The sequence below is a fragment of the Triticum urartu genome, chromosome 2A, assembly GCF_056163025.1.
Source record: "Triticum urartu cultivar PI428250 chromosome 2A, HENAU_Tu73, whole genome shotgun sequence".
NCBI lineage: Eukaryota > Viridiplantae > Streptophyta > Magnoliopsida > Poales > Poaceae > Triticum > Triticum urartu.
Genome location: NC_141874.1, coordinates 547,527,474 through 547,545,694, shown reverse-complemented (window position 1 = coordinate 547,545,694; position 18,221 = coordinate 547,527,474). Strand labels below are relative to the sequence as shown.

General features: G+C 48.8%; 1 long non-coding RNA gene across 1 annotated transcript; it reads left to right on the top strand.

Moving 5' to 3' along the window:
• The first annotated feature begins 15,524 nt into the window (after nt 1-15,524).
• Nucleotides 15,525-17,972, top strand: LOC147985835 (uncharacterized). The gene is made up of 2 exons (XR_015616920.1): nt 15,525-16,373; nt 17,676-17,972. It is a non-coding gene; the product is annotated as an uncharacterized LOC147985835 (long non-coding RNA).
• The last annotated feature ends 249 nt before the right edge of the window (nt 17,973-18,221 follow it).

Genomic DNA, 18,221 nt, shown 5'->3' with positions numbered 1-18,221 from the left:
CAATGGCGATCCAAGGGGTGAGCCTGCTGGATATGGACTTCAGCAAGGAGTTCCCCTTTGAGTTCACCGTTCGGTCCTATGGCTGCACCAAGTTGAATGTGATGTACACCAACGATACGGACTCGGTGAAGCTCTGCCTCGCCTCAGTCCTATGGCTGCACCAGGTTCTGGAGCATTCGCCCGTTTCATCGGCAGCGCCGACTGCACCTTCGCTATGGTGGAGAGAAGGAAGAACGTGACGATTCGGCCATCTGGTGAAACAAGCTTGTCAACATCCAGAAGCAATACAAGATCATCAGCAATGGGAAGGAGAAGGACTCCGTGGTTGACCTCGCTGAGACCATCATCGACCCCTGATACGCCAACATGAAAGAAGACGACCTGAACACGTGGGAGGTACCTCTGAATCTAGCCTACATAACCTACATGGCCAAGGGCGCATACGCATGCTACAACATGTACATGCAGATCTTGGACATGAGGGCGTGTCTGCTTCCCGTAACCGACGAGTACACGGACAGCCGCAGCGTCATGATCAAGCATGCCAGGAAGGTCTAAATGTTGTACTTTATCTGTTTATAAGCACCTTTATCATGTGAGTGTTTCATGCATTAGCCTATGTGTCGTAATTATCTGTTTTGTCCGAAGTATTTCTTTTAAGAACCCATTAACCTAATTGCTTTTTTAGTGGCAATTAGCTTATGTATGTAAACTAGTTCACTTGTCCGTAAAAAAACTAGTTCACTCAGCTGCCGTGCTTTGAATCTCCTTCCTCCCAACATATTCCCCTCCTCAGGTGGACCCAGCAGGTCTCTGAATTTTCTCCCACTTTCTTTTTCGATGTAAACTGAGTTTTCTCCCAGTACTTTCCCCTAGAACCAACTCAACTATCCCACGTCTAGCCTAAAAAATAATAATACCCCACATACTATTAACTCATCAAATTAAAATGATATTTTATTTGGTAAGTTGAAAGTTCTTACAAAATAATAATAATAATTGTTCATATAATAATAATAATAATTTGGCAAGTTAATTCCTAGTGATTGCGTACATAAGCTTGCAAAGATTTTACTGACGTGCAATCATGTGTTTATGTTTTTATAACATTTCTCTGTCTAACCCAACATGATATTTTCACCCAGCCCAGCAAGTCCACGGCTTTCAAGAAAAATGCAAATGGGATTTAAATGGGCTGCATAGATGCTACATCATTGTTTCACCCAACCCACCAAATGGACTAAAAAACAAATGGACTGACAGCTGGGTCCACGGCCACAGTCCAGTTTTTTTGTGATTTGCCAAGTCGCTTTGTCAGGCCTGTTGGGCTGCAAATCTTTCAAGACGAGGAGAGCTTTCATTCGGCTGGCCGAGAAAATGGCCCATCAGTAAGGAGAAATGGGCTGTACATTTTTAAAACACATCAAACCGACAATTAGTTGCAAATATCTTTTTTTTATTTCGAGATTTTAAATTACATTAAATTTTATGCGTGGAGAATTTGTTGGATTTTATATTGATATACATTTATTTTTAAAATCAGTTTGAATGTGAGTCGAAATTCCGGGATTAAAAACAGTTCAGACCGCACCGAAATATGCAAAATTTCGTATAATTTTTTAACCGTGGGCACAATATGGGCTGTAAAGCTAACAAAAGAATATGGGCTCCAAAAAAACCTTAAGAATTAGCAAATGGGATGTATGCTGTTTTCCACATATTTGAGGCTTTCCTAAAAAAAGGTTGACGCACAAGCGGTGACTGTTGGATGGCCATCCAATGGCCGTCGTGCTTCTTCAATCTCTGCTCTTCCTCCTCCAGCCGCTCAAATAGGTGCCGGCGGGACTGCCTGCTCCCTCCTCCCCGCGGCCGGCTCTGCTGCCGCGCAGGCCTCACCGCCCCACCGTACTCCCATCGCTGGCCTAGCCATCCCTCTACTCACCCACACCTGCTGTTATTCTCCGGCGACGGCAGACGAACTAGTAACCCTCGTACAGTCGTACTCCCCTCCGGGTGGGAAACAACTACCGAGTCTTCCATGCCTTCGTGTCATTCCCTTCCTAGGCCTCGCCGTCGTCCACCGCCCTGGTGCTCTCGGCGCGGCCTGGTCAACGTGGTCAACGACCGACATGCATCTGAAGTGGACTGTACGTGGAGAGGCTGACAGCTGGGTCCACGGCTGCACGCAAGGAAATGCCTCCTTATTACACGCAAAATAATGATTCCTCCACCTGACATCAGGGACCCACCGAAAGGGCCTCTGTATTTCGTGGAAAAAAATGTTACTGCCGCTGACAGCTCGGACCCACCAGCTATATCTTCGCACGCAAGGAAGTGCCTCCTTATTACGCTCAAAAAAATGAATACCCCCTGCTAGCTGGGACCCACCTTGCTGGGAGGCTGACTTGTGGGCCTACTAAGTTGACGGGGACGGAGGGCTTTGTCAACTTAATCAATATGCACGATTCTAGCTCCAGTGACCATACGATGTCCATCCAACGGCCGTAGTGCTTCTTCAACCTCTGGTCTTCTTGCTCCAGCCGCCCAAACCAGCGCCGGTCGTGCCTCGTGCTCCTGCCTCCCGTGGCCGGCTACGATGCGGCGGAGGCCTCACTGCCCCCTACTACTCCCACCACTGGCCAGGCCATCCCTCTACTCACCCACACCCCCTGTTATTCTGCGGTGACGGCAGCCTCACACCGCAGCGAACCAATGAACCCTCATACTCCTCTACGCGTGGGCATCCACTGGTGCGTCTTCCCCAGCTCCGTGTCGTCCCCTTCCTAGGCCTCGCCGTCGTCCACCGCCCTGGTGCTCTCGGCGCGGCGTGGTCAACGTGGTCAAGGAACGGCTTCCATCGGACGTGGACTGTACGTGGAGAGGCTGACAGCTGGGTCCACGGCCGCAGGAAGGAAGTGCCTCCTTATTACGTGCAAAATAATTATTCCTCCACCTGACAGCGGGACCCACCAGACGGGCCATCGTATTTCGTGAAAAAAACGTTTCCCCCTGACTGCTGGGACCCACCAGCTACATCTTCGCATGCAAGGAAGTGCGTGTGGGCAAAAAAAACCAATTCGCCCCCTCACTACTGGGACCCACCAGCTACATCTTCGCAGGCAAGGAAGTGCCTGACAGTCGGGACCCACCTGGTCGAAGCGTACGTAGCGTTGTCATTCTGGTCGCGAACATGTACGTACATACTGATCGATGTAGAGGCGCGCACGTGTCGTAGTAGAGGCGTGCACGCAGCATTTACACACACGTACAACGGCTAGGGTGCAAGAAAGAAAATACGGCCACATATGTGTACATACGGGCGGGGTCTCGAACGCCTACTCGCGCATATGTACGGCCAGGGCTCGTGTCCATGGCTGGGTCGGAACGGAGAAACATCATCCTCGTCGTGTTCATGGGGAGGCAACGGAATGCGTCGTGTTCATGGGGAGGCAACGGAATGCGTTGTGTTCATCGGGAGGGCTTGGACGGAACAGGCGATGGAAACGAGGCCTGGCATACCGCAGAACGGAGGAAATAGCCTTGTGTTTGACTGGCCACGTTCGAAACGGGATCCTGTTCATCGGGAGGGGTCTGGCGTACCACAAAACGGAGGAAACAGACCTCCTACGGTCGAAACGGGGGTCCTGTTGATCGGGAGGGGTGTGGCGTACTGCAAGACGGAGGAAACAGACTTGTGTTGGAGCGCTACGGTCGAAACGGGGGTCCTGTTCATCGGGAGGGGTGTGGCGTACCGCAAAACGGGACTCCACGGGATACTGTTCATCTCCACCGTCGACCTCCTCCAGCCTCCACGGGCTCCTGTTCATCCAGCCTCCACCGCGCGCTACTCCACCGGCTACTGTTCAACCACCCCTCCATTGTCTACTGTTCATCCAGCCCTCCACACCACGGGGTCCTGTTCAACCACCCCTCCACGGGCACCCCTCCACCGTCTACTGTTCATCTAGCCCTCCACACCATGGGGTCCTGTTTAACCACCCCTCCACCGTCTACTGTTCATCCAGCCCTCCACACCACAGGGTCCTGTTGATCCACCCCTCCACGGGCACCCCTCCACCATCTACTGTTCATCCAGCCCTCCACCACACCATGGGGTCCTGTTCATCCAGAGGCAACGCCACCGCTCACTGTTCATCCAAACCCCCCCGCAACGCTCACTGTTCATCCCATCGATCGGCTTCAGTTAGCAGCAATAGCGAAGGAATCGCTCGATCGGGTTCAGTTAACAGCCATCGATCGATCGCTCGGGTTCAGTAAAGCGTAGCCTGCAGTGCAATTGCTCGGGTTCAGTTAGAGCCCAAGGCCTCGCTCGGTTTCAGTTAGAGCCAACGCCTCGCACACACGCGCGCACGTGTACGAGAGAAACGCGCGTCGCTCGGCCCCCGACCTCCCACCATAACCGGGAACTCCCCGAAATTTTCCTCGCCCTCGCTTCTACCACAGTTTTTTCCGTCATGGACGGCCCAAAGAATGTCATGCAGCTGCGTCTCCGGCCCGCCCAGGACGAAAAGCCCATTTTCTGTCATGATTTTTTTGTCATAGCAGTAGGAGCCCACCACATCTATGATGATACCGGGTTTTGTCGCAATTATCGTCATAGAAGTGTCATATGTATGACAGAAATTTTTTTCGTTCGGCCCAAAATGTCACGGATGTGTCTTTTTTTTGTAGTGTGGAGCCCCGAACGGACTCCAGATCATCCCTCCCGAGATAGTTTAGGGCTTGGCGGCGGCTCCGTATCGTAAAACATGATGAATCTTTCTCCCTGATTTTTTTCTCTCCGAACACGAATATATAGAGTTGGAGTTGAGGTCGGAGGAGATCCAGGGGGGCCACGAGATAGGGGGCATGCCCAGGGGGCATGCGCGCCCCCACCCTCGTGGCTAGGGTGTGGGCCTCTTGGAGACTATTTAGTTCAACGCTCAGCTTAACATTGGCATCTTGGAGACTGTTTTTCTCTAGCATAACCTTACTCAGCATGCGTTTGCCAGCCTCTAGCTATCGCATAACATGCTAGTCCCCCGGACTTTCTCCGGACTCATCTTCAAAATCAATTGTTAGATCTGCAGACACGCCGCACACTATATGTTAACCACCATTCTTTAAAGTAAATGTTACCAGCGGGAGGCTTTGTCTGTTCCTGCAATGCGGCAAGAGCGGCCCCTAGTTGGGTCCTGCATTCCTCCAGCTCCTGGGACAACCTAGTATTCTTCTCAGGGGCTACTGACACATTATAGATGATCCTTAAATCAGTTCTGCTAACTGTTTCAAGTCTCAGGGGCTACTGACACATATAAATCATCAGATTTACTCACCCGTACATCCTTTACATACTGATCCGTGGCTCTAGCTAGACCATCTTGAGCAGCACGGAGGTACGCCTCTCCAGAACTGAAGGCGTCGAACGCCTCTGGTGAGAAACAAGCGTCGCGGAGTATGGCCCGGCGGCGCCTATGATTCATGGCGCTTTCCACTTCTGAGTTTATAGCGGATAATCTATCCGCATCCTCTGTCGGGGGATTATCCGGCGCCTGCTCCATATCGCCCTTCGCCTCTATGTCCGGTCCTGGCGCCCGACTGGTGGAAGCTTGATTGGCAGCATCGCCGGACATATTCCGGCGAGCGTTCTTTCTGTTAAAGAAACGCGGGCGTCATTACATTTTGAGAAAGACAACAACCACGGAGCAGGGTTTTTCCTATACCTTTGCGCCGGCGTCTCCGTCCTAACCGCCTTCCTTTTTGGCCTACCCGACCTCAGCACCTCTTGTTGGCGAGTTGCCGTGGGTTCGGCAGGGCGTCCCGAATGCCTTCCCTGTAAAAGATGCCATGTGTATATGGTGGGTGAAGAGCCTAAAAGGGGATCCTAGTTTTGGAGTTGGGACGTTTTGATTTTTCTTACCTGCGACGCAGGGAGCAGTCCGGGATAGTCGGTCGTAATGGCCACCGGGGCATCGTCGCAGCTTAACTGATAGAACTGCCGGTCTATCAGTTCCACGGAGATAACCAGATCTTCTTCGAGTCCGGAATCGATGGCCCGATCAGGGTGTAACGCTCCGAGACCGATGTGCTAGGTGTCCTTCAGTTATTCGCTGTCGTTGTCATGTCTTTTGTTTGCGTGTTGCATTTCATCATGTCATCATGTGCTTAGTGTCATCATATTTTTTCAAAACTTGCATTCGTCTGGGTTCTCCGAGTTCTCTCCGTTGTCCGTTCTGAGCCCAACCACACTTGCACGCGCCCGCGGCATGTCCGAAATATTATTTTATAAGTGGCCGGAGAATGTTCTCAGAATGGGATGAGAGTTGGCATGCGGTCCTATTATAGTGTAGGTAGACCGCCTGTCAAGTGTCATCGCATTCGGAGTTCGTTTGACGCCCCAACGTTTAACTATAGCGGCAGTATAGCCGGTCTAACATCGGACGTTTTCGGTCTCCGGAAATCGTGCCGGGCTGCATCTCTCCCCTCTTCTCTCAGACCAACCCGCTCTCCCAGTCCACCTAGGCCCATGCCTACCCCTCTTTGTACAGTGCATCGGACCTCCTCGCGCGCGCGTCCGAAAGCTGTCCCGGACTCGACCCGGTCAGTCGTCACCGTTGTGTTCGGATCATCCCCGAACATCTACAAAACGTCTCCGTTTTTCTCTTTGGGCTACCTAACCTATTTTTCTCGACCGCCCATTTTCAATCGGAGGGACGAGATACCCCCTAAACTAATCCTCTACCTATATAAACCGTCCAACCCTAATTTTTAGGAGATCCGTCCCATCCTTCCCGTCACCGCCGCCACTCCTCTTCCACATCGGGATCCCACCTGCCCAAACCACGGCCACCATCTTCCCCTTGTTTTCAGCGCCACCCAATCAGCACCTGCATCCTCCTCCCTCTTCGAGCACGAGGCCATGCCTTCATTGCTCGATCTCCATCGCAAGCCGCAGCCGTGCCTCCCGCTCCCTCCTAGATCCAGATCGAGAGGGGTTCGACCCCCAGCCTCCCCGTCCTCCTTTTTACCTCGTCGCTGGTGAGCATCGTCGTCAGACCAAGCCGGCCAGGCCAGTACCCCGTCATCCCGCTGCCTTCCTTCTCCTTCCCACGAGCTCCCTCCCGTCTCTCAGATCTCCCTCACCTTTGCAGGAGCTCGTCAACCGCGCCCTCGCTTCGCCTCGAAGAACCGCAACTTCGTCTCACTCCTCTGCTTCGATAGCCAGGCGCCCGAGGCCACGCGCCCCTCCCCTCGCGCAACTCCTCGTCGCCGTCCAGAGCCTCTTCGCACCGTCGCCGCCTGGCAAGAAACCGGACTAGAACCCCTCGCCCGCCGGCCACCTCCCCGACCAGGAGCTCCCGCTGATGCCATGGCTCCTGGACCTCAAGTCTCTCGCCCGCGCCATGTTCCTGCCGCGCGTTCGTCTTCTTCAGGCGCTCGAGCCAGGAGTCAGGAGACAAGCAGCTCGTTCCCTGCTCTGCCTCGCTCGCCCCAGCAACCATCGTGCCTGGCCCCCGTTCGCCTCCATGCCGTCTCCGCCGCCTCTGCCTCACCGGAGTTCCTCCGCCTGGCCTGTGGCCGATCTCTACTTCCTCTGCATCGACCTGCTGCTCGCCAGAACCGCTCGCCCGCGTCGTTGACCCGTCGCCTTGCTACCCGGGCCTCTCCAGCCGAAAAGCTCCAAGGCCCAGACGCGGCTTGCCAGCTCCTCCACCGAACCGGGCCGAGGCCCATGGTGAGACCAGCTGCGCGCCTAAGCCGGCCTGCCCGTGAAGCCGCCGCCAACCTCCCTCTCTATCTGGGCTTGGCCCATGGTGAGCGCCCAGTCCGCCCAGTTTCAGCCGGCTGTGTTTTTTTTCAGATCTAGGAATTTGTCTATTATTCCAGAGATGACTGTTTTACAGAAAAGTCCCTGTTCTTCATGCATTTAATAACTCACCAACCATGCATCAAATGTAAAACTTAATATATGAAACTTGCTTAGAATTTTGTGTAGATTAATAATATCCAACTTTCATCCATGTTTAACATGTTTAAAATGTTGTTTGATTAATTTTTGTTCTATGTCATGTTAAAATGATTTAATTCATAACAAAATAACCGTAGCTCGGTTTTAAATAAACTTTATATGTAAATGGGGTGGAAAAATGCCTAGTTTAACATGGTGGCCTTACCTAGCATGTTTAACAACTCTAAAATTATGTTTAGGGCAGAACAGTACCAAACCTAATATATGCATATGAGGAGTTTCCAGACTTGTTGTTTTGTTGTTCCGGCCTCATTTAAATTTTCCTAGATTAGATAGTTTCATCATGTTTCACCTCTTGACATGCTTAACAACATTTAATATTGTTGATTACATAACCGAGATTGAACTAAATAACTTGAATGTGGTGTTTTGTCAATATGCAACGGAGTTGCATGTTGAGCTCCACTTAATTTGTAGGATTGTTTGTGCACTTTGCCATGCCATGCTTCATTAAACCAGACATGCATCATACTTGTTTGTGCATCATGCCGTGCTTATGTGGTGGTTGTTTAATATGTTGTTTGCTTCTTTCCGGTGTTGCTTCTTCGGGTTGGTTCCGATAACGTCATGTTGTGAGGACCCGTTCGACTATGTTTGTTTGCCTTCTTCATGGACTCGTTCTTCTTCCTTGCGGGATTTCAGGCAAGATGATCATACCCTCGAAATCACTTCTATCTTTGCTTGCTAGATGCTCGCTCTTTTGCTATGCCTATGCTGCGATACCTACCACTTGCTTATCATGCCTCCTATATTGTTAAGCCAAGCCTCTAACCCACCTTATCCTAGCAAACCGTTGATTGGCTATGTTACCGCTTTGCTCAGCCCCTCATATAGCGTTGTTAGTTGCAGGTGAAGATTGAAGTTTGTTCCTTGTTGGAACATGGAGATGTTATTCCTTGTTGGAACATGTTTACTTGTTGGGATATCACAATATCTCTTATTTAATTAATGCATCTATATACTTGGTAAAGGGTGGAAGGCTCGGCCTTATGCCTGGTGTTTTGTTCCACTCTTGCCGCCCTAGTTTCTGTCATATCGGTGTTATGTTTCCGGATTTTGCGTTCCTTACGCGGTTGGGTAATAATGGGAACCCCTTGACAGTTCGCCTTGAATAAAACTCCTCCAGCAATGCCCAACATTGGGTTTACCATTCGCCACCTAGCATTTTCTTTCCCTTGGGTTATGCAGACTCAAGGGTCATCTTTATTTTAACCCCCCCGGGCCAGTGCTTCTCTAAGTGTTGGTCCAACTGAGCGATGTCCGGAGCTACCAGGGGCAACTCTGGGCTGGCCCACCCGACGTCTTGCTCATCCGGTGTGCCCTGAGAATGAGATATGTGCAGCTCCTATCGCGATTTGTCGACACATCTGGGTGGCTTTGCTGGTCTTGTTTTACCATTGTCGAAATGTCTTGTAACCGGGATTCCGAGTCTGATCGGGTCTTCCCGCTAGAAGGAATATCCTTCGTTGACCGTGAGAGCTTGTGATGGGCTAAGTTGGGACACACCCGCAGGGATTTGAACTTTCGAAAGCCGTGCCCGCGGTTATGGGTAGATGGGAATTTGTTAACGTCCAGTTGTAGAAAACCTGAAGTTGACCTTAATTAAAATGCACCAACCGCGTGTGTAGCCGTGATGGTCTCTTCTCGGCGGAGTCCGGGAAGTGAACACGGTGTTGGAGTTATGCTTGACGTAGGTTGTTCTAGGATCACTTCTTGATCATACTTTTATCGACCGTGCTTTGCCTTCTCTTCTCGCTCTCATTTGCGTATGTTAGCCACCATATATGCTAGTCGCTTGCTGCAGCTCCACCTCATACCTTTTTCCTTACCCATAAGCTCAAATAGTCTTGATCGCAAGGGTGTGAGATTGCTGAGTCCCAGTGACTCACAGATACTTCCAAAACCAGCTTGCAGGTGCCGATGAGTCCGTGCAGATGACGCAACCAAGCTCAAGGAGGAGCTCGATGAAGATCTTGTCCGTTATGTTGTTTCGTTCTAGTTGGTCAGTAGTGGAGCCCAGTTGGGGTCGATCGGGGACCTTGTCGCATTTGGGGTTCTTCTTTTATTTTGGTTCCGTAGTCGGACCTTGATTGTATGTGGATGTGGTAATGCTTTATTCATGTAATTGTGTGAAGTGGCGATTGTAAGCCAACTATGTATCTCTTTCCCTTATGTATTACATGGGTTGTGTGAAGATTACCTCACTTGCGACATTGCTTTCAATGCGGTTATGCCTCTAAGTCGTGCTTCGACATGTGGGAGATATAGCCGCATCGAGGGCGTTACAAGTTGGTATCAGAGCCTTCCCCAACATTAGGAGCCCCATTGCTTGATCAAATTAGCGAACGAGTTGAGTCTAGAAAAATGTTTTGAGTCATTTAGGAATTATATATTGGAGAGATTAGGAATTCTTTTTACTCCCCAGTCCCTTCATCGCTTTGGTAAGGCATCCTGACGTAGAGTTTTGACTATTCTCTTCTCAAATTTCACTAAAAAAATTTTTAGGATCACACGGGTATCTTGGAATCGTTCCGATGGATTTGTGACGAGAACATCGTTCTTGGTGCCTCCTGTCATTTAGGGGTTGTGGCAGTGTCCCGGGGAGTTGAGCTCCGAGGTGTTGTCGTCACAATTTTATCGTTGCAGTTCTGGAATACCTGAGTTTAGTTTCACCGACATCGAAAATCTCTTTTATGCAGTTGTTGGTGAGATAACCTCGACGCCACCCAGTACTGGGGCGGGAGTTTGGGAGTATTGCCATAACTTGTATAACGGATGCTTTTCGAAGGTTGAGGTAGACGATTTCCGAAGGTTTCTTGGTTATGTGTTGAAGGATGGATACAACTGGATGTAGGATTTGTTAGTTTGGGTGAGATATTATGCTTCCCCTGTATCCCCAACACCTGATTGCATAACCGGAAAATTTCGGGAGTTTATAAGTGGGAATTCAAGTAGCTCTTAGGATATCTTTCCGGCGGATGTATGATATGAAATTAGGGTTCGACGTCTAGTGCTCCGCCTATTCACGGTTGGTTTTACAGTGGTCTCGTTGTGTCTTAAAGAGTCCTTGGCTATGCCGACTCGGGGACTCTTCGTATGTCATGTGCACTGCCTTGTACATGATGGTGCAGTACGATCGAGCCCGTGTAGGCCCCACCACGAAAACTTCGGATGAAATCTCTATCATATGTTTGTTCCGGCTTATTCTGGAAGCCAATCCTTTGGTTTTGTTTTTTGAGCTGTGGTATTCGAGTTGATTCAAAGTCAAATGTTGATTCCATACCTTTCCTAAGTGGTGTTCTCATATTCCTATGTGAATACTAATCCTTCTTGATCATCGAGTTTGTGTTGTCAAATTCTTTTCAACCGGGGTGTTTCTCTTCAAGTGGATCCGATCATTTCAACACGCGCAAGATCAATTATCAGTTCTTCTCAACGGTGTTCGTTTCTTCCATTCCAAATTGTCTTTGTTTTTCCTGCCCACCCACCCTTGTTTTCTTCAAGGAATCAGATATCTTAATCAAATATCCATTTTATTAATGTGAATTTTTTCTCCATTCCTTTCTTTCAATGTTCTTATCCGGTGTTTCTCATGAAGATTCTAACGGAGCCTCAAGTTCATCTTTCTTCATTCTTTTCTTCTCAGGTGGATTCAATTCAAACTTTGTGGATCATATCCCTTTCCTCATTTCAAGGTTTTCTCATGCCGGTGCAGTTCTTAATCGTTCACCTCTCGCTATCCTATTGTCCCGGAGTGCTCAAGATATCTCAGAAGGCTCGTCTTTTCATTCAAGACCAGTTCAACCTATTTCGAGGTTGTTATCTCATTCAAGCCATTTAATCCAACCGGTGCAACCTCTCTTTTAAATCATTTCAATGGTGTTTCTTTTGAGTGGGCCCCAACCCACAGGTCTTTTCCCAGGACCTTACCTGACTCTTCTTATTTTCCAGGAGCTATCCTCAAATTTCTTTTCAAAGTTTGACGTAAGAATGATTTATCATCAGTCAAATGCCTTCTCCTAGATCTTTCACAATTCTTTTCATCGCTGGCTCAAACCTCTCCTCTTTTAATCATCCCGGAGTGTCTCAATAATTCATGGTGGTGTCTCTCATCGCCATTCTCTGTATTTGAAGACCGAAGAAGATCTTTCTCTCAATCTTGCTCCTTTCTCTTCAAGATTCGTGATGCTAGCTTACTGCCATCCTCTCATAATTGTTTTGATTGTGGGTATTCTTTTCACCTATCCAGAGCATGTCATGAGTTGTTTCCATTTCTTTACTCCGAAGGCCATCTTTTCAAATATTAGTCATTCCAGCTTCCAGCTATCTTTCTCCAAATCTTACTGGTGCTTCATTCAAATATCCTCTAATCAGCTCGCGATCTCTTCGTTCACTTGCATCTAAAATCTCTCTTGTATCTTCGTTCATTTCCTAATTCTTACCGGTGATTCACCCCTTTTACTTCGTTCGTTTTCAATTCTTACCGGTGGTTCGTTCAATATTTTCCCAAGTTGGCGCTATATCTATCTTAATGCTCTCTACGAGAATAAGTAGTATGTCAAATCCGCTGCTTGTCATCAATTTAAATTGGTTAAGGATAAGCATAACGTAATTCTTATTCTTGTTCATCCAAGCGATTAATTCCTTATTCCAGAGGTGCATCAACTTCTTGATTCCAACTGTGTTCAGCTTTTTCTTTTCCCGGAGTTTCAAGATCTCTCTTTTATCTCATCGCAAGCTTCATCTAATCATTTCAAGGCTTCAACCTTATTCTTTTCATCCTTCACTTCTTTGTGATCATTCGTTTAACCGGAGTTCTTCATGGAGGTTCTACATGATGGGTCATCAACGATTTAATTCCTTCTCGAAGTGTTCATCGAGATTCTTTTCTATGAAGCTCAAGTTTTCCTCATATTGTAATCCGAAGTGTAATTCTTTCGTCCGTATCATTTGAGGTGGTTTTATGTCATTCTTGATAATTTGAGTTCATGTTTCATGATTCACATGTTGTTAAGAATGAGGTAGTTAAACCCATCAATCTCTTCATTGGAGTTATCTTGTGCCATGTTACACCTAAAGCTTTCCCTAAGGATCGTTGCTATTTATGGTGTTTATAAATGACCCAAGTTCTTCATCTATTCCCCCGGTGATATAACTTTCTCGTCTCCTTGTCCATATCAATTCAATTCTTCTTCCCGTGAGTGGCAGGTTGTCACCTCATAATTTGAGATGTATTCCATAAGACCATATCAAGCTTATTCTTTTCATTGTTGGTTTTCCAACAACTCTGTTCTAGCTGTTTTTGTAAGCGTGCTCCCTCGAGATCTTGTTTCACTTCGTTCATTCCATTCCACTCTTTCTTTTGTTCCAGAGGCATTGTGATGGTGCTATCTTCAACATTTCTTCTTGTTCTTGTCAGGACCTTGTTCTTTTCTTGCTTATACATTTAACCAGAGTGTTGTGCCCTCTGCTCAAGTTCTCTTCATCTTATCAAGTCTTGCATCCTTTCTCAACCGGAGTGCTGTTCGAATTTGTAATTCCTTGTTCCTCTCCTCTACCGGAGTGCTTTCAACTTTGTTCATCTATGTTGCTTTTTTATTTCATTTGTTCAACCTCTCAAGGTTCTTTGGTTTCACTCGTTTTGTCAAAGAAGCAACTTAGCTTTACCTCTCCTCTTTCTCTTCCGTCTTCCTCCGGTGCCATTCTAGATCTCGGGTCGAGATCCTCTCGTAGTGGTGGAGTGTTGTAACACCCCGAGACCGATGTGCCAGGTGTCCTTCAGTTATTCGCTGTTGTTGTCATGTCTTTTGCTTGTGTGTTGCATTTCATCATGTCATCATGTGCATAGCATCATCATACTTTTTCAAAAATTGCATTCGTCCGGGTTCTCTGAGTTCTCTCCGTTGTCCGTTCTGAGCCCAACCACACTTTCACGCGCCCGCGGCATGTCCGAAATATTATTTTATAAGTGGCCGGTGAATGTTCTTAGAATGGGATGAGAGTTGGCGTGCGGTCTTATTATAGTGTAGGTAGACCGCCTGTCAAGTGTCATCGCATTCGGAGTTCGTTTGACGCCCCAACGTTTAACTATAGCGGCAGTATAGCCGGTCTAACGTCGGACGTTTTCGGTCTCCGGAAATCGTGCCGGGCTGCATCTCTCCCCTCTTCTCTCAGACCAACCCGCTCTCCCCAGTCCACCTAGGCCCATGCCTACCCCTCTTTGCACAGTGCATCGGACCTCCTCGCGCGCGCGTCCGGAAGTTGTCCCAGACTCGACCCGGTCAGTCGTCACCGTTGTGTTCGGATCATCCCCGAACATCTAGTAAACATCTCCATTTTTCTCTTTGGGCTACCTAACCTATTTTTCTCGACCGTACATTTTCAATCGGAGGGACGAGATACCCCCTAAACTAATCCTCTACCTATATAAACTGTCCTACCCTAATTTTTAGGAGATCTGTCCCATCCTCCCTGTCACCGCCGCCACTCCTCTTCCACATCGGGATCCCACCCGCCCAAACCACCGCCGCCATCTTCCCCTTGTTTTCAGCGCCACCCAACCAGCACCTGCATCCTCCTCCCTCTTCGAGCCCGAGGCCATGCCTTCGCTGCTCGATCTCCATCGCAAGCCGCAGTCGCGCCTCCCGCTCCCTCCTAGATCCAGATCGAGAGGGGTTCGACCCCCAGCCTCCCCGTCCTTCTTTTTACCTCATCGCTGGTGAGCATCGTCGTCAGACCAAGCCGGCCAGGCCAGTACCCCGTCGTCCCGCTGCCTTCGTTCTCCTTCCCACGAGCTCCCTCCCGTCTCTCAGATCTCCCTCACCTCTGCAGGAGCTCGTCAACCGCGCCCTCGCTTCGCCTCGAAGAACCGCAACTTCGTCTCACTCCTCTGCTTCGATAGCCAGGCGCCCGAGGCCACGCGCCCCTCCCCTCGTGCAACTCCTCGTCGCCGTCCAGAGCCTCTTCGCGCCGTCGCCGCCTGGCAAGAAACCGGACTAGAACCCCTCGCCCGCCGGCCACCTCCCCGACCAGGAGCTCCCGCTGATGCCATGGCTCCTGGACCTCAAGTCTCTCGCCCGCGCCATGTTCCTGCCGCGCGTTCGTCTTCTTCAGGCGCTCGAGCCAGGAGTCAGGAGACAAGCAGCTCGTTCCCTCCTCTGGCTCGCTCGCCCCAGCAACCGTCGTGCCTGGCCCCCGTTCGCCTCCACGCCGTCTCCGCCGCATCTGCCTCGTCGGAGTTCCTCCGCCTGGCCTGTGGCCGACCTCTGCTTCCTCTACATCGACCTGCTGCTCACCAGAACCGCTCGCCCGCGTCGTTGACCCGTCGCCCTGCTACCTGGGCCTCTCCAGCCGCAGCGCTCCAAGTCCCAGCCACGGCTTGCCATCTCCTCCACCGAACCGGCCTGCCCGTGAGGCGAGCTGCGCGCCTAAGCCGGCCTGCCCGTGGGGCCGCCGCCAACCTCCCTCTCTAACTGGGCTTGGCCCATGGTGAGCACGCAGTCCACCCAGTTTCAGCCGACTGTGTTTTTTCTCAGATCTGGGAATTTGTCTATTATTCCAGAGATGACTGTTTTACAGAAATGTCCCTGTTCTTCATGCATTTAATAACTCACCAACCATGCATCAAATATAAAACTTAATATATGAAACTTGCTTAGAATTTTGTGTAGATTAATAATATCCAACTTTCATCCATGTTTAACATGTTTAAAATGTTGTTTGAATAATTTTTGCTCTATGTCATGTTAAAATGATTTAATTCATAACTAAATAACCGTAGCTCGGTTTTAAATAAACTTTATATGTAAATGGGGTGGAAAAATGCCTAGTTTAACATGGTGGCCTTACCTAGCATGTTTAACAACTCTAAAATTATGTTTAGGGAAGAACAGTACCAAACCTAATATATGCATATGAGGAGTTCCGGACTTGTTGTTTTGTTGTTCCGGCCTCACTTAAATTTGCCTAGATTATATAGTTTCATCATGTTTCACCTCTTGACATGCTTAACAACATTTAATATTGTTGAGTACATAACCAAGATCGAACTAAATAACTTGAATGTGGTGTTTCGTCAAGATGCAATGGAGTTGCATGTTGAGCTCCACTTAATTTGTAGGATTGTTTGTGCACTTTGCAATGACATGCTTCATTAAACCGGACATGCATCATACTTGTTTGTGCATCATGCCATGCTTATGTGGTGGTTTTTTACTATGTTGTTTGCTTCTTTCCGGTGTTGCTTCTTCGGGTTCATTCCCATAACGTCGTGTTGTGACGACCCGTTCGACTACGTCCGTTTGCCTTCTTCATGGACTCGTTCTTCTTCCTTGCGGGATTTCAGGCAAGATGATCATACCCTTGAAATCACTTCTATCTTTGCTTGCTAGATGCTCGCTCTTTTGCTATGCCTATGCTGCGATACCTACCACTTGCTTATCATGCCTCCTATATTGTTAAGCCAAGCCTCTAACCCACCTTATCCTAGCAAACCGTTGATTGGCTATGTTACCGCTTTGCTCAGCCCCTCTTATAGCGTTGTTAGTTGCAGGTGAAGATTGAAGTTTGTTCCTTGTTGGAACATGGAGATGTTGTTCCTTGTTGGAACATGGAGATGTTGTTCCTTGTTGGAACATGGAGATGTTGTTCCTTGTTGGAACATGTTCACAATATCTCTTATTTAATTAATGCATCTATATACTTGGTAAAGGGTGGAAGGCTCGGCCTTATGCCTGGTGTTTTGTTCCACTCTTACCGCCCTAGTTTCCGTCATATCGGTGTTATGTTCCCGGATTTTGCGTTCCTTACGCGGTTGGGTAATAATGGGAACCCCTTGACAGTTCGCCTTGAATAAAACTCCTCCAGCAATGCCCAAAATTGGTTTTACCATTCGCCACCTAGCCTTTTCTTTCCCTTGGGTTCTGCAGACTCAAGGGTCATCTTTATTTTAACCCCCCCGGGCCAGTGCTTCTCTAAGTGTCGGTCCAACTAAGCGATGTCCGGAGCTACCAGGGGAAACTCTGGGCTGGCCCACCCGACGTCTTGCTCATCCAGTGTGCCCTGTGAACGAGATATGTGCAGCTCCTATCAGGATTTGTTGGCACATCTGGGTGGCTTTGCTAGTCTTGTTTTACCATTGTCGAAATGTCTTGTAACCAGGATTCTGAGTCTGATCGGGTCTTCCCGCCAGAAGGAATATCCTTCGTTGACCGTGAGAGCTTGTGATGGGCTAAGTTGGGACACCCCCGCAGGGATTTGAACTTTCGAAAGCCGTGCCCGCGGTTATGGGCAGATGGGAATTTGTTAACGTCCGGTTGTAGAAAACCTAAAGTTGACCTTAATTAAAATGCACCAACCGCGTGTGTAGCCATGATGGTCTCTTCTCGGCGGAGTCCGGGAAGTGAACACGGTGTTGGAGTTATGCTTGACGTAGGTTGTTCAAGGATCACTTCTTGATCATACTTTTATCGACCGTGCTTTGCCTTCTCTTGTCGCTCTCATTTGCATATGTTAGCCACCATATATGCTAGTCGCTTGCTGCAGCTCCACCTCATACTTTTTGCCTTACCCATAAGCTTAAATAGTCTTGATCGTGAGGGTGTGAGATTGCTGAGTCCCCGTGACTCACAGATACTTCCAAAACCAGCTTGCAGGTGCCGATCAGTTTGTGCAGATGACGCAACCAAGCTCAAGGAGGAGCTCGATGATGATCTTGTCCGTTATGTTATTTCGTTCTAGTTGGTCAGTAGTGGAGCCCATTTGGGGTTGATCGGGGACCTTGTCGCATTTGGGGTTCTTCTTTTATTTTGGTTCCGTAGTCGGACCTTGATTGTATGTGGATGTTGTAATGCTTTATTCATGTAATTGTGTGAAGTGGCGATTGTAAGCCAACTATGTATCTCTTTCCCTTATGTATTACATGGGTTGTGTGAAGATTACCTCACTTGCGACATTGCTTTCAATGCGGTTATGCCTCTAAGTCGTGCTTCGACACGTGGGAGATATAGCCGCATCGAGGGTGTTACACAGGGTCCTCTGGTTGTGGAGAAGGGCTGCTGACCTCCTTTATGGCTTTTCGCAGTTCTTGCTGCTAGGTGGCAAGGTGAATACTTACGACTAAGAATGCGGGAAAAATGGGAGCAGGGAAATATAACTTACCCAGCTTGGAGGATTGTACATAGATAATCCATCC